Here is a 14,461-nt window from a genome sequence, read left to right as displayed (position 1 = left end):
CACATTGTCCCCGCGCTGCGAGTGGGCGAGCGCGGAGTCACTCAGGGCGAGGGAGGAGCTGCGGACCCAGCCAGGGCGTGCCCCCATCCCCGCCGCCGCCGCCGGGCTGCTCTGCCCTGCCTTCCCCTGCCTACCCTGCCTGCATCCCTCGTGTCCTGCGTGCATCCCTCCCTTCTCCTGCCCTGCGTGCATCCCACCTCCCGTGCATACATCCCTCCTGCCCCACAACCATCCCTTGTTCTTCCCATGTACAACTCTCCTCCAAGTAAGCATCCCTTCTATCTACAAGCATCCCTTCCTCCTCCTGTGCCTGCATCCCTTCTCCTACGCAAGACTGTCCTGTCTCCCATGCACAGGCAACTCTGGCTCCCCCAGCTCTGCTACACAGACAGAGGAGCTCTGGGCTCCCTTTGCAAACTCCCCTCCCCTCGGGGTGGGGTTGAGGATGCCCAGGAGAAGCTGATGCTGGTGGGCATCGAGCAAGGAGCTCCTCACACAGCAGAGCCAGGGGCTGGCTCGGGGCCTGGCTCCCACAAGGAGCATGTGGGAGTCCGAGTGACTGGCCCTTGCATCCTGTACTCTGTGCTCCTGGGCAGGGAGTGTTGCAATGGCCTTTCCCCATCCAGCCTCTAGCTGTCCGATTTGGGATACGTGACCTCATAACTGTCCTAATTTCTACATTTGCACACAGACATTCACGCTGAAAATCGCTAGAAGGGTTCAGAAAATCAAGGGCCTTAGGGACGCTTTTGCGTAAAAGTGGTGGAGAACAGAAGTTAATTCAAAAGAGGCCTTGAACTGAGAAAGAAAAAGCAAACACTTGCTGTGGGAAGAAGGAGGTGAACAAGGAGAAGGAGATGGGGGCAGAGTTGCACTGCAAAGCTGGGCCAGAAAAGGGGGAAGCCATTTCCCCAAATGAGAAACCTCACACTCTTGGCCTGACACTAGCACTTCCACCAGGACAAGTATTAATATCTTCTGGTTTTAGGAGAAAAGCATTCAGGCACACAAGACCCTTTTCAGGCCAGAAAGATCAGACATTCCCATGCCTGGAGGTGAGAACAGCACAAAGTAATACATTCAGAGAAAAAACAGGAACACTAATGTAAGGTGCTAGCTCTTGTATAACATAATAGCACATGTCCCATTTTTTGATGTTTAACTATTTTTCACCACTGTCAGAAAAATTAAACTTGCCAAAAGGCAACAGTTACCTAACAGACTATTAATAGATAAGGTGCACACCAACATGACATCATTCTTTCTCTTCTTTAAAAATTAAGTAAATATAAGGCATATTTAACTAGAACTGCCCAGTGAAATTCATTGCAATGAGTACTTAGTCCCTATGTTGCCACTGTTACAGGTGAACATTTCTGGACCTGAATTGCATAGTCACACGTTATGAGGTTTTGTATGAATTATTTACAGGAAGACTGTCAGTCCGATCATTATAACATAAAGTAAAACATATTTTGTTGTCAAAACTGCCAGGAAAATTCATTTTTCAGTTATTTTCCACAGCTACAAAATAACAAGGTCTCACAAAGTGGTCCCACATGATGGAAGTGACACAGTTCACAGCAGGAGTTTCCTCATCACATTAGCAAGAGCAGCTTCCTGAGAAGAATTAGACTCTCTTCCCTTGATCCTTTCATTCTTTTTATACTGTTGGATTTCTCATTGGGTGTCAGAAACTCTTACATATTCATTAGTTTATTAGACCAGCTCTCAGAGATAGGAGTAGTAATTTTAGACTTATTTAAAAGATTAGTTCAATTTTACACTCTAGGGTGGTAGCCCTGTGTCTAGATTAGACCAATCCTTCACATCACATTAGAAACACAACAGAACTGTGAATATTTCTGATTCTGGATTTTAGGGGGGGAAAAAAACCAAAACACACCATCAAAACTTTAGATTACTTTTTTCCCATTTTACTAGGATGCCAACATAAAAGAGTTAGAGACATGAAATCATCTTTGTGTATCTTGACTATTCAGAAAATGCAGATTACACGTTTCCATGCCCTGCCTTTGTCCAAACCAGTAGTATGAAACAGGCAACTCTTTGTTCTCCAAATGAGGCAGCAAAGTATTAAACATATTGAACATTTACCAGTTGCCTCTTTATTAGGATTTCCCCACGTCTTCATGCACAAAGAAAGTTGAACTATAGTAGACACATCCCTTTATCCAACCACAACCACCACTTAGCACCCTGATATAACCATCAAGCTCAGTTTAAGATTTTTATTATGTGCTCAATGTAATTACTGTATTCTGAGTGAAATGTCAAAATATGGACATTTATTTACATATAAGTAGCAAACACCTTCTTTGAGAAAACACACAACTGCATGTTCTTAGGTGATTATTTATGTTTAAAAACACTAACACAAACACCGGTTTCCTTTTTTCAATAATCATCAACACAAGGCTCAGCAATTACGGCTTTGGGAAGGAGTGGACAGAGTTTTTCAGGACAGGAGGCAGTTCAGTTCTTATTTCACTGCATCCACAGGTGATGTAATGGGAAAGAAAAGGTGAAATTTTGGCAAAGGTTGCAGGGGAAGACCAGTACCTTTATGGAAAGTCCCACAAAGATTCTAAACAAAGACTGAAGCACAGGGTGGATCTGGAATATCAGTATTGACCAATGCCTGAAATTACATTTGGGAAATTTTTAAAACCCTTTCAAAAAGAGTCATATTTAGAAAATGGCAAAGAGCACTCTTTGCACAGAGTGACTTTCCACATAATGCCGTGCTTGAACAGAGAGGTTAGTGCCAGACCGGCAAGAGGTATTTCCAACCCGAATTATAACATGACTAGTTTAATTTAATATGACTTTTAAATGAAGTTATAGTGAAATATTATTGTAGAAAATATGCAAATAGAAGATGCCAACTTCACAAACTACTGGGATATAGGAACTTAGTAGGAAAGTAATAGGCCATATTTTTGAAGATTAGTTTAAACAATGTTTCCTTAATTCTCTTCTTTAGCAGAATATGATGAATTTAGCAGGTGTTAGAAAATGCTGGCTATAGATCCACAATGGAAGGACTGCCTGCTGGATTTTTGTGTTGAATATTTTTAACTTTAAGGAAATGGATTCCCATAAATGCAGTTTATTGCAATAGATATCACTAGGCAGAGTAAGAGCTGGCCCTGCATCCAGTATGACTTTGCCACTGACTCCAGTGGAATCTGGACAGGCCCTTAATAGACTTTGCCACTGCCAGGTTAATGTTAGTGTGACTCTGTGCCTAGAGAAGTAAAATGAACTTTTATTGTCTGTTTAAATATAAGCTTCTTATCTGGCAGCTTAGCAATACATCTGTACTGCTCTTCCATGGTATAAAAGTTCCATAATTGCTTCTGGCTGAGTTATTGAACAATATATGCTGATATCCTGTGGATAAGATAGGTGCTATAAGATCAAGATCATCATAGACCATAAGTTAGGGGTGGTGACAACCAGAAAGAAGGAGAGAAAGCCTGACAGGGCAATTAAAAACTTGTGTCTCTAATGCACAGTATTCCAAGGAGAAAGAGAAACTGCAAAACATACTGGAAGAGTTCATATGGGTTCAGATGAGGGCTTTAAGGAGTTGGTGTGAAATTCTTCCATTAGAATTAGGGCATCTGTTCTCAACTAGACTTTTGTTTTGTTTTCTGCAAATACTTACCCACAACATTAACAGAATCTAAGAACCAGGATATTAATGTCAAAAACACTTGTCATCAATCAAAAAGAACAACTGAGTGGCACTGTGAATAGATTAATAATCTGGAACTATTTTTTTTTCCATTGCACAAAAGCAGATGGGAATCTGCATAATATTTTGAACTCCAGCAAATTGAATTTACCTCCTGCTAGAAACATTTACTCAAATAATTCTGGGCACTTCTTTACTTAAAAACAACTTTGGGGAAATAAATACCAGTAAATTTATCCAGCAAGTTTGTCCAGTGCAAGGAATCTGTATTCAAAGTCTGAAGAGGTCTGTGAGACTCCCCATGTGAATGCAGATTACCCACCGAAGCTATCAGCCTGCCAGGCTGTGGGCAGGTTGCCTGGCAGCTGCCTTCCCTCTCACTGTCCCAGCTGCCAGGTAACAGATCAGCTTGTGGGGCTCTGGACTGTGTTATGAAACCACCAGTGCCTCCTGTTTAATGTCCTCATGCTTTGTCGAAGGAGTTGCCCAGGGTTTCGTGCTGTCCCTATCCTGCATTATACATCTTATTTTAAAATTGTGTTCTTTCCTGCCAAGGGGAGGTTTTCAGGGATCACCCATGCAGCATAAGGAGAGCTCTTCAGTTCCAACCCAGGACTGGTAAGTCAGAGATACTAAAGTAATGTCTTTGTACAACCCTTAATTACAGGGGGGCTTTATGGGTCGAGCTTACAGAGAACTCATTGACCTTTGAAGCTCAAAAGAGAGTGGGTGACTTTATTTGCAGTTCATATCAACGGGATGAACTTCCCTCCTTCATCACTGTGGACCAAAGGAAAAAAAAACGCTGCAATGGGAAGGTGCTTTTGTGTCTTCTCTTAATTTATCAACCCATCAAGGCCAGGCCCTGAGAAGCTACTAAATCCACATTACCTCTCTCCTAGATAAGGTAGAAACAACTGTTTACAAAGAAAATAATATTTCCAGAGAGCAGGAAGTCAGATGTAGGTAGTTTTGGGCAGAAAACCAAGCTGAGTTAGCTGCAAACTGTGGAAAATACAGTCACTGGCCATGTAGCTGACAGTGAGTCATTTTGGTCATTTATCTGGGCTGACACTTTGGCGTGCAGTAACCTGGTTATTGCCACAGCTTGACGTTCTGCATGCAGCTTCTTATTACTGAATCCTGCCAACCTGCTCAGAGCTGGACAAAGTTACCCTGGAAGGGTTTGAAGTGGGAAAAGCCTGGTGGTTTGGCAAGATAGGGCTGGATCAATACTTTATGCAGTTGGTTTGTCATTGGGAAAAGACTGGAGGCAGGAAGCAGAATAGCTGCTGACACAGGCAACTCTGCACGGTATAGAAAGCTTGGCATGGGATAAACTGGGAAGTGTACAGGGCCTCCAAGGAGGAGCCTTGTATGCACAGTGCTGACCTTCATGCCAGTCAGGCTCACCAGCGATGGCCTTGCTTTCATTTTTCCCTCCATTCTGCCTTCCTTTGGCTCAGCTCAAGTTAAAATGAGGCACAGAGACTGCATGGCAGCTAATGAGTTATATTCATCTGCTACAGGCTGAGAGCCAGAGGCTGTGCCTGATAACTGAGGAAGTGTTCCTGCTGCTCAAGGACACTGTTTCTAATGTTCCTAATATTTCCCCATTTGCTGATATCTTCACCAAAAGGGTTCTCAAGCACTGGAACAGGCTACACAGGGAAGTGCTTGAGTCACCATCCCTGGAGAGGTTTTACAGACTTGTAGATGTGGCACTGAGGGACACGGTTTAGAGGTGGGCTTGGAAGTGCTGGGTTAAAGGTTGGACTTGATTATCTTAAAGATCTTTTCCAACCTAAATTATTCTATGATTCTAAGTAATTTGAAATTTTTAGTCCCTCTAGTCTGTAATATATTTGTGAATATTTTGTTCTCATTCTCTCTGAACTTTATTTTTGTTATTTTTTTGCCCCTCTACCTTTTGCCTCCTTCTCTCTTTTACTCATGCTGGCACAAAGTTCTTCCAGCTCCTACAAAACTCAGTCATCCCAGAGGCTCCAAAATCCATGGTGAGCGGAAGCCAAGCAGGGCTGTCTACATTCCTGCAAGCCCAGGGCCTGGGAGATGACGTGGATGTGTGGAGTGCTAATAAATAGGGAACTATTAGTGACTGTGTAAAGCATGAAAATTGCAGAACAAGATAAGACTCACAGAATTCCCTTAAACTGATTTTGGATAAGGATATTTACCAAGAGGGAAATAAAGGTTATCCTTAGAAGCAGTGCTCTCTCTCCAGCCATGTGTGTGCTTGCACAGGCGCTGCAGGGTGTGGGAAAGGCAGCAGGACCGTGTGTGGGGCTGTCTGTGTGACACACACTCGCTCCCTTGCACCCTGCCTGGTACAGAAGTCGCTTTCCAGCCTCCCAGCCCAGGCTGTGGCTTGGGGTGGCTGCTCCCAGCTCTGAGGCCAATCTGCACCACGCCTGCCAAACCAAACACCCCATGTAGCTCCAGTTGGGCCCAGGAGATGTGAAAACCAGTGCAGTGGCTGGGAGAAACTCAGTGGAGCAGTTTCTCTAACAGGTCTAGCAACTGCAAGGCTTTATTACCTCCTCCTGTCCTCTTCAGAGCAGAGATCAGGCCAGATGCCTTGATCTTAGCAGATCCAAGGAAGCTGCTTTGCCCTGAATTGCATGTCCAGGTAGCTGAGCACTGCTGGGGCAGGGCTGATCCTGCTGATCAAAACCAGGAGGCTCTGGTGTGTGCCAGCCTTCCCAGGACATAGTGAGTGCATGGACTGGTGCTGGTGCATCAGCCCACATTTACCTATCAGTGTTTCACATTCCCTAAGCTTTATTGCTGCAGACACAGCAGGAAAGACAGAACTGCCTGAAAATAATGTGGCTTTTGTGGTAATGGTGTGTGGGACAGGGCAGAGATCAGAGGAACTCCTTGTAATGGACAAGAGGAACATGAGGAACCGCAGAGACAGGGCAAACAAAAATCAGTCTAGGGTGGTTCAGGTTCCTGTCGTCCTGCTGTGGGACACAAGACAAACTAGTAACCCTCTCCAAAGCACTTTCAGCCTTATCTGCTACTATTACTGTTCCTCTGTTTTTTGCAGGAAAGCACCTCTTAGTGCTGGTCATGCTGGGATTCCTCTTCTTTCCCATCTGTGCAGAAGCCCAAACAGCACGCAGAGTGCAGCTACAGTGCAGGGAGCAGCTGCAGGATGTGGGTACAATGAGGTTAACCTCATTTCCAGCCCCATAAGTGGTGTTTAGCTCCATCCCCCTGGCACAGGAGCATGGATTAGTCCTCCAGGCAGCAGCATGCGGAGTGTTGGATCCAGCTGACAGAAATGTTTTCTCCTTCCTGACCCCACTACTGTACTCCCTGTGCTTAGCTCTTGCTGTTCTAGTTTTTGCTGATCTAGACGTGTTAAAATTAATTTTTCTCTTGGTGCCTGACTCTAGGCAAGGTTATTAGGTAGCTGGGTCACTGCAGCATGTGGTTGGAAGCTTTTGCATTGGGCTGAAGGTTGGTAACTCACTAAACACCCAGTAGTATTTTGATGAGTAATCAGCACCAAAACTCCTGCAAGCTTCATTTTAAAAGCAAGGCATATTTTATTCAAAGAGAACAAGAAAATGGATTTCCATGTTGTAAAATGATTGGCTGTCATGTGGCAAGAGTTCAGCTCATTCTCCCTCTGGTCTGCGTTCTGGAATCATCACCACACTTTTTTCCAGTAGTGCAGAAAGTCTTTTCCATATGCCTTCTCTTCAGCCAGTAGTCTGTAGCTCATGTTTAATGTCTCCTAGGCAGGAGGAGAAGAGGACAAACCAACAGCTCTACTGTGATGACAAGGACTGTAGAAAATGTAAAACCTTTCTCTAGAAGCAGCCATCAGCTCTGAAAGCAAGCCCAGCCCTACAGACAGTGCTTCAACGCCTCCAAGGATTGTTCAGCCTTGGGACAGTCTGTGAAAGGAATTTGCAGAAAGCTTCTGTGTCCCAGAAAAACCTCTTTGGCCGGAGCAGGATTGTACCTCATCCTGGCTGAGGGAAGAGGGTTCAGCAATGAAGAAGCTGCAAAATGTTAAAAATTCATTTGGATATATAATTGTTTCTGAATTCATAACAAAACGTGTTTTGCATGGATATTCACCTTCATGACACTGAAGAGCATTTGTGCCAATTGAGATGGGTGAGCAGAATCCTCATCTTCTGCACTTACGTGTCTTCATCACAGGACTTTTAACTGGACACTGTCCTGGCATTTCACATCCCAGCCTCACAACAGTCTGCAGGTTTTGACCAACATTCTCTATAAAAAAAAAGTCACTTACTGAAAAAGGACAGTAAACAGCTCATAAAAAGTGTTTCTCAGCATCAGCTTCAGACAGGAATTCCTCCCAGAAGCCCATCTCGCTCTTTTTGTTAGACCTGATAGGGACGTGCGGGATAGAAGGGAATTCATAGCTGCAACGTGGCTTAAATACAGAAGAAAATAATACTCTTGTGGAACAAAAATATTCTCTAGTGGGCTGGGAACAGGCAGAATTAGAATACAGGCTGTGTTGTCCTCCAGCAAGGGCACTCCACATCCTCCTGCTTCTGCAGCGGGCACTGAAGATCTTTTAAGGGTGGCAGATGAGAGCAGTGAGAGACCCTCAACTCCCACGCATGGAGGATACCTGAGGGGCCTTGGCCCCACTGATCTGTACAGAAAGGGCAAATTGGTTCTCAGAAGAGTGCTGTGGGCCCCTGCTCACAGCCATGCTAAGCCAAGGACATTCCCCAGACCACCTGCCCCAGGCATTTTATCACATGAGGTTTAAGGACTGCACCTCTCTTGGGTCCCTGCCCCAGCAACCACTCCAGCAGAAGAGCCCATTAACAATCCAGCTAAGGGGTGGATAGTCCAAGACATTTCCAAGGGCCCCACTTGCAGGAGAGATGGCCATGTGGTCCCCAGTGTGCAGCCCAGCTCCATGTCCCCAGGCACCGGAGCTGCCTCCCAGGGTGGTGTCTGCAGTTACAGCCCTGCCAACCTCAGCACTGCCTGTGCTCCAGATGGAGGCAAAACAGCGTTAAGAGCTACCAGCACCAAGTGCCCCAGATGGAGTAGGGAGTTCCTCTGATGGACAAAGTAACACATGGAGATCTCATCTCATTTTAATCTTGGCAGTGTGAAGAGTTTTGTTCCCTTCTTACCTTTTTTTGTTGTTGTTTTAGCATTATTTTTACTTACTTTTCCCATTTTTTATGTTCCATCCAGACCAACTTCAACTGCTGTGACAGCCATGAATAAAAGGCACTTCTAGAAGTAGGGCAAGCAACATTTGGTTTTAGTTTTGATTTTGTCCCAAATATTTTTACAATTGACTTAGTTTTTGTGTTCACACATGTATCTCATAAGAAATCTGAGAATGAAGCACTGCCAAAGGCATTAACACATAAAAACATTTTTCAGCCACTAAATATTCCCTCCTGATCTGTGAAAAGAGTTTTTTTTCCAATCATTATATGATTATGGTCCATCATATTGGTACTGGAAGAAAATCTGAGGTAGCTTTCTCTGTCACATAGCTGCTAATATACTTGCTTTATCTTTTGAAAAATACTTTTTGTGGTGGTGATGACTTCAATACTGTCTGATGGATTTCAGGCTGGTTAGCCATGAGGGCAGCTTGGAAAACCTGACCTTGTTTACAAATGATTGTTAAGACCTGTGTTCAGCATGGATTCAATGTCTTTATTAATGCAATTACTTAAAAGATTTTATTAGAAGAGCTGCCTTAAAAAGAGTAGGAAATCACACACTGTGAGAGGTCCTGATGAGCTCCCTGGTGAGGCTGGCTTCCCGCTGTCCTGCTGATCTGGACTTGCTCTGCCAGCTGGGACACCTTCCTGATTTCTTTTTTTACTGCAGAGCCTCCATACTGAGGGTGCTGCTGTGAGCACACAGGTCCTGCTCACATTCACTGACTTGCTCTAAAAAGCGATACTGGCTCATCTGAGCTGGGATGTTGTGGTGGGTTTACCCTGGCTGGATGCCGACACATGCCAGGTGCCCATGAAAGCTGTTCTGTCACTCCCCTCCTCAACTGGACAGGGGAGAGAAAATATAAAGAAAGGCTCATAGGTTGAGATAAGGACAGGGAGAGATCACTCAGCAATTACCATCAAGAGCAAAACAGACTCAGCTTGGGAAATTAGTTTAGTGTGGGATCCCTTCCACGGGAAACAGTTCTCCATGAACTGTTCCAATGTGAGTCCTGCCCATGGGCTGCAGTTCTTCACAGACTGCTCAGGCTAAGTCCCTCCCACAGAGTGCAGTCTTTCAGGAACAGGTTGCTCCAGCGTGAGTCTCCCGTGGGGTCACAAGTCCTGCCAGCAAACCTGTTCCACAGGGCCACAGGTCCTACCAGGAGCCTGCTTCAGCAGGGGGCTCCTGTGGGGTCACAGCCTCCTTCAGATATTCACCTGCTCCAGTGTGGGGTCCCCCATGGGCTGCAAGTGGATCTCTGCTCCGCTGTGGACCTCCATGGGCTGCAGGGGCTCTGTCACCATGGACTTCACCACGGGCTGCAGGAGCGTCTCTGCTCCGGCACCTGGAGCACCTCCTGCCCCTCCTTATGAGCTGACCTTGGTGTCTTTGGAATTGTTTGTCTCAAATATTCTCATTCCTCCCTCTTCACTGCTATTGTTCCACTGCAGTTTTTTTTTACTCCTTCTTAAATACGTTACCCCAGAGGTGCTACCACTGTCACTGTTGGGCTTGGCTTCGGCCAGCAGTGAGTCCACCTTGGAGCCGGGTGGCATTGGCCCTCTTGGCCATAAGGGAAGCTTCCAGCAACTTCTTGCAGGAGCCAGCAGTGTAGTCCTCCTGCTACTAAAATCTTGTCATGCAAACCCAATATAGCTGCAGAATTGTGTTTCTGTTTCACTGAATCACAGGTCCTGGCTCACCCTTTTGCACTGCTCTGCTATTGCCTCTGGATTCTAAACAGCAACAAATATCAGCAGACCAGCCCTTCTCATAAAAGCTGGGTGTAAGCTGCATGATGAATAGTAAACTTCTCCCAAAAGGTCAGCTCTGCTGAATGACAAAGTGTGGAGTCAGGTCAAACTCAGCAAACACCCCAGATCCTGAGGAATACAAATTCTAACCACAGATTCAAATGTAATATTTTAAAGCATGACTGCTTGACACTTCTTTTTGAATGAGAAGTTAAACACTTAAAGGAGACTGCAAGTATTGAAAATCTTCAACTCAGTGCAAAATGATTTATTCGTTTTTCCTCCAGCTGTAATTTATCCTTTTCCTGTTCTGTTTTCCCAGCCAAAACCTTATTTTCCCACCCTGTTAACTGGGAAAAAGAATCTAAATTCCCCACTGGGGACCAGCCTCACAGACCTGGGAGCTGGAAGATGTGCTGTGTGTAACATAGTAAATAAACCCTTTGCCCTGCAATTCAAATAATCCTGTAACAGTTTTACATCTCCAGCTGGGAGGAAGGTTTTTTTCGCACACATCCAAATTTCTGGTGCATGCACAGTTCCTCAGGTTTAAATCTCAGCTTTAGACTGTGGCATCTTCTTCTTGTCATGATAATAATCTCTAAGTGAGCAAAACAGAATTCTTAATGCTTCCGCTATCAAGTCCCACCCTTACTAATGCCATGCAGCTGCAGGATATTCCTCTCAGCACAGCACAACTTTTTTTGTTAAGGCTTGCAACATTCTGCATGATTTTTAAAATTTTGAACCCTCCTTGAACAGTGTCACCTCCTTGAATCCACTGCTGTGTCTATCTGCCACCTTTCCCTCATTATTTAGAGTATTTAGATGTTTTGGGATAATGACCATGTCCAATGCCCACATGCCATCTAACACGGTGGGTGCTGGTCCACACGTGGGATTTCTCAGAAGCAGTAGTGACATCACCAAGGGATACAGGAGGGTGATGGGCTGTGAAAGGCCATGGCAATGAAAACCCATGTTTCCTGAAGACAAGCCCCTGGGTGACAAATATGCTGTGATCCAGATGACCTTCAATGAGAGCTTTTCTTTCTGGACACAGATGCACCAGGGGCTCAGTCCCTCTGTCCCAAAATGCCCTTTGTGATTTGCCCTTGGTGCCACGTGTAGCTCTGCCTTATCAGTGTGGCTGATGCCTCACCCTGTGATAGATCACTCAGCTCCCAAGGAGACCTCCTTCCGGGTGGGAACTGCCATGAAACTCCGGAGAGAAAAACTTTGATCTTTATCAGCATGAAAATAAAGACTTCTTGGAGGCCACCATTCCCCACACTCCCAGCTGCTCTGCCCAAGCAGAGCTGCAGCCATTGCCAGCAGTGCTGGGCATGCCAAGGGAGCTCTAACACGTGGCTGGGGGGATTAGGAAGACACAACTGTTGAGACAACAGCCTGAGTTGGTTGAGTCCTGGATATAGCAGCTGCCTGTGATGTGGGCAGTCAGGGTGGCTTATGGAATCACCTGTTGAATGGGGGTCCTTTCTCTCAGCACTCTTGCACATCCACTTGTGTGCAAAACTGATTTTCAGCCTCATTATTATTATTATAAGCATAATTTATTCACACTAGGGTGTAGTATTTCCTCACTTGCTGTATGAAAACCTTTATTCAGCTGGGGGCAGTTCATACTCCTGCTTGCACCTACATCTGCTTTCTCCTTCCTTTTCCTCATACAGTGCTCAGTGTGGAAGAAAACAGACAGTGGGAGAAGTCACACATGGTTGGTCCATGGCCTGTTTTAGCAGGATGGTTGAGATTCAAGGCTGCAGTTTTGTCTAAGGGACCACAAATGCAGATCTACCCAACAGGATCCCAGCTGTCAGCAGATCCTCCCCAGGTTCTCCTTTACTGCTTCTCTGGCCTTGACCATGAAGTAGTTGATCCGAGCTGCTCCCTGCTTGCTCCAGCAGCCCTCTGTGAGCCCACAAGCTGCCAGGCAAACACCCATTGTTTAAATTTTATTGCCTGTGCTATCGCTCTCCTGGCAGGGCAGTTATCTGGTGTACGTATAATACACCAGCTTTCCTGTAGAGCTGCCCATGTTTGTGGTTTTGTCAATGAGGACTCTCTTCTGTGACATTGACATTTCTGTACCCTAAACAGGCATTTGCAGAAGGATCAGGGATGGCAATATTATGTGCTGAGGGATCAGGAAGGAGAATTAGACAAGCCATCAATGCAGACATTGAAGCTTCCACACATCAGCCTGCTGGTCTGTATCTTTATATTGCCGCTTTTGGCTGTCCCTAATGAGATGGAGGCAGGCTTTAAGTGTGTGATAAAAACCCATCCTAAACTGAGCAGTGTCAGGAATCCACCAAAGTGCAGAAAGCAAAGGAACCACAAAGTAAGGAATCTTACTGTGCCACAATACATCTCCAAAACACTTTGCCAAGCTCAAAATCTTCTGAATCCTCAGAATTTCTCTTGCAAAGTAAGGATGCTTTCAGAAGTGACAGCTGATCTGTAGTGGCAAAGAACAGCAACCCACTCAGCTGGGGGTGAGAGCTGGAGCTGCTCTCCTGCTGCCCTGGCATGCGGGAGGTTGGGGATGGGGGCCAGGCTGATTGCAGATGTTCTCTGACCGAGAAGATATAAAGTGATATAGTGATATAAAGATACATTGGTGATATAAAATTCATGATATAACAGAACTGTGACCCCATCTGCCACTGGAGTACTTCCAAGAAAGGTATGAAGGGTATCGCAGGTCCGTGGCCTTGGCTCTGCCCAAGGTGAGATGTGCAAGAGGACCTGATAAGGTCAGATTGGTTCTTTCACAAACAAAAAAAAAAATCCATGAAGGGAAAGTGTAAGCATCCTTCCTTTCTCGTAAGTGAAACCTTGATACTGGCACTCAGGGGCTCCTCAGGTTCCTGCAGCTCCATGAGCCTGCTTTGCCACAGCCCTTGCCCTCAGGGCTCAGTGTGGCTGCCTCCACGGTCACAGTGCTGAACATGCTTTTTCTCAGCTGGTAGGGGAGAAAATGTGCTGGAAAGCAGAGATAAAGGTTTCAAATTCAAAGAGCTCAAGGCAAATGAGAACACTGGGGGGAGAAACACAAAATGTACAAAAGGTGCACCTACTGTACCCTCGAGCAGGCACAGAGGCAGGAGTGTTTATCAGCTCAGGAGTCAGAGTCAAAACAAACCAAAAAGAGAACAGGTCTGGGTTAGCAAGACAGGGAGGAGAAAAATATTTAATCTTGAGCAATCAGAAGCATTTTGTTAACCTGAACATTGCAGTGTTTCCTAACCCTGTATTTACCTCCCCTTATACTTACAGTTACTTGTAATGGAAAAAATGCATTTAAAAATCTTCCATTAGACTTTCAAAGAGTTACAAAGGTCCTCAGGTGGAATGAAGGGAAAAAAGAAGATGTTGAAACAAACATGTTTTTCAGCTGTACCTGTTGTCAAAATCTTGAGTAACTTCGGCTCTCCCCAGATGCCTTTGTGCACTCATTTTGTGAAGGGGAGATGTGAGAACTACTCATGGGCAGCAGCTCAGGGTCTATCCAACAGAGGAGAAAATCATTAAAGAGTTTAAGAAGAATGAGACAGCTCAAGCCTGTACCTGTGCCCTGGTGTGCATGTGATCAAACAGGTTCCTGACCGCACTGAACTGATTGCATATTTGTTATGAACGTACAACCAACCAACTGCAAATAGCAGTGGGTGCCAGAGTTCATTAACCTCTGCATCTGGCAAGGGCTCATACTTGATAAGCCCCCTCTGTCTTG

The 14,461-nt window shown here is 45.3% G+C and overlaps 1 long non-coding RNA gene across 1 annotated transcript; it reads right to left on the bottom strand.

Moving 5' to 3' along the window:
* Window positions 1-7,346: 7,346 nt before the first annotated feature.
* On the bottom strand, window positions 7,347-14,235 carry LOC126637218 (uncharacterized). The gene is made up of 3 exons (XR_007628274.1): window positions 14,129-14,235; window positions 7,844-8,002; window positions 7,347-7,493 (listed from the first exon to the last, which is right to left on the bottom strand). It is a non-coding gene; the product is annotated as an uncharacterized LOC126637218 (long non-coding RNA).
* Window positions 14,236-14,461: the final 226 nt, after the last annotated feature.

This window comes from Myiozetetes cayanensis, unplaced genomic scaffold, assembly GCF_022539395.1.
Source record: "Myiozetetes cayanensis isolate MyiCay16 unplaced genomic scaffold, myiCay2020 scf15, whole genome shotgun sequence".
Taxonomy (NCBI): domain Eukaryota; kingdom Metazoa; phylum Chordata; class Aves; order Passeriformes; family Tyrannidae; genus Myiozetetes; species Myiozetetes cayanensis.
This window is presented reverse-complemented; position numbering and strand designations above follow the sequence as displayed.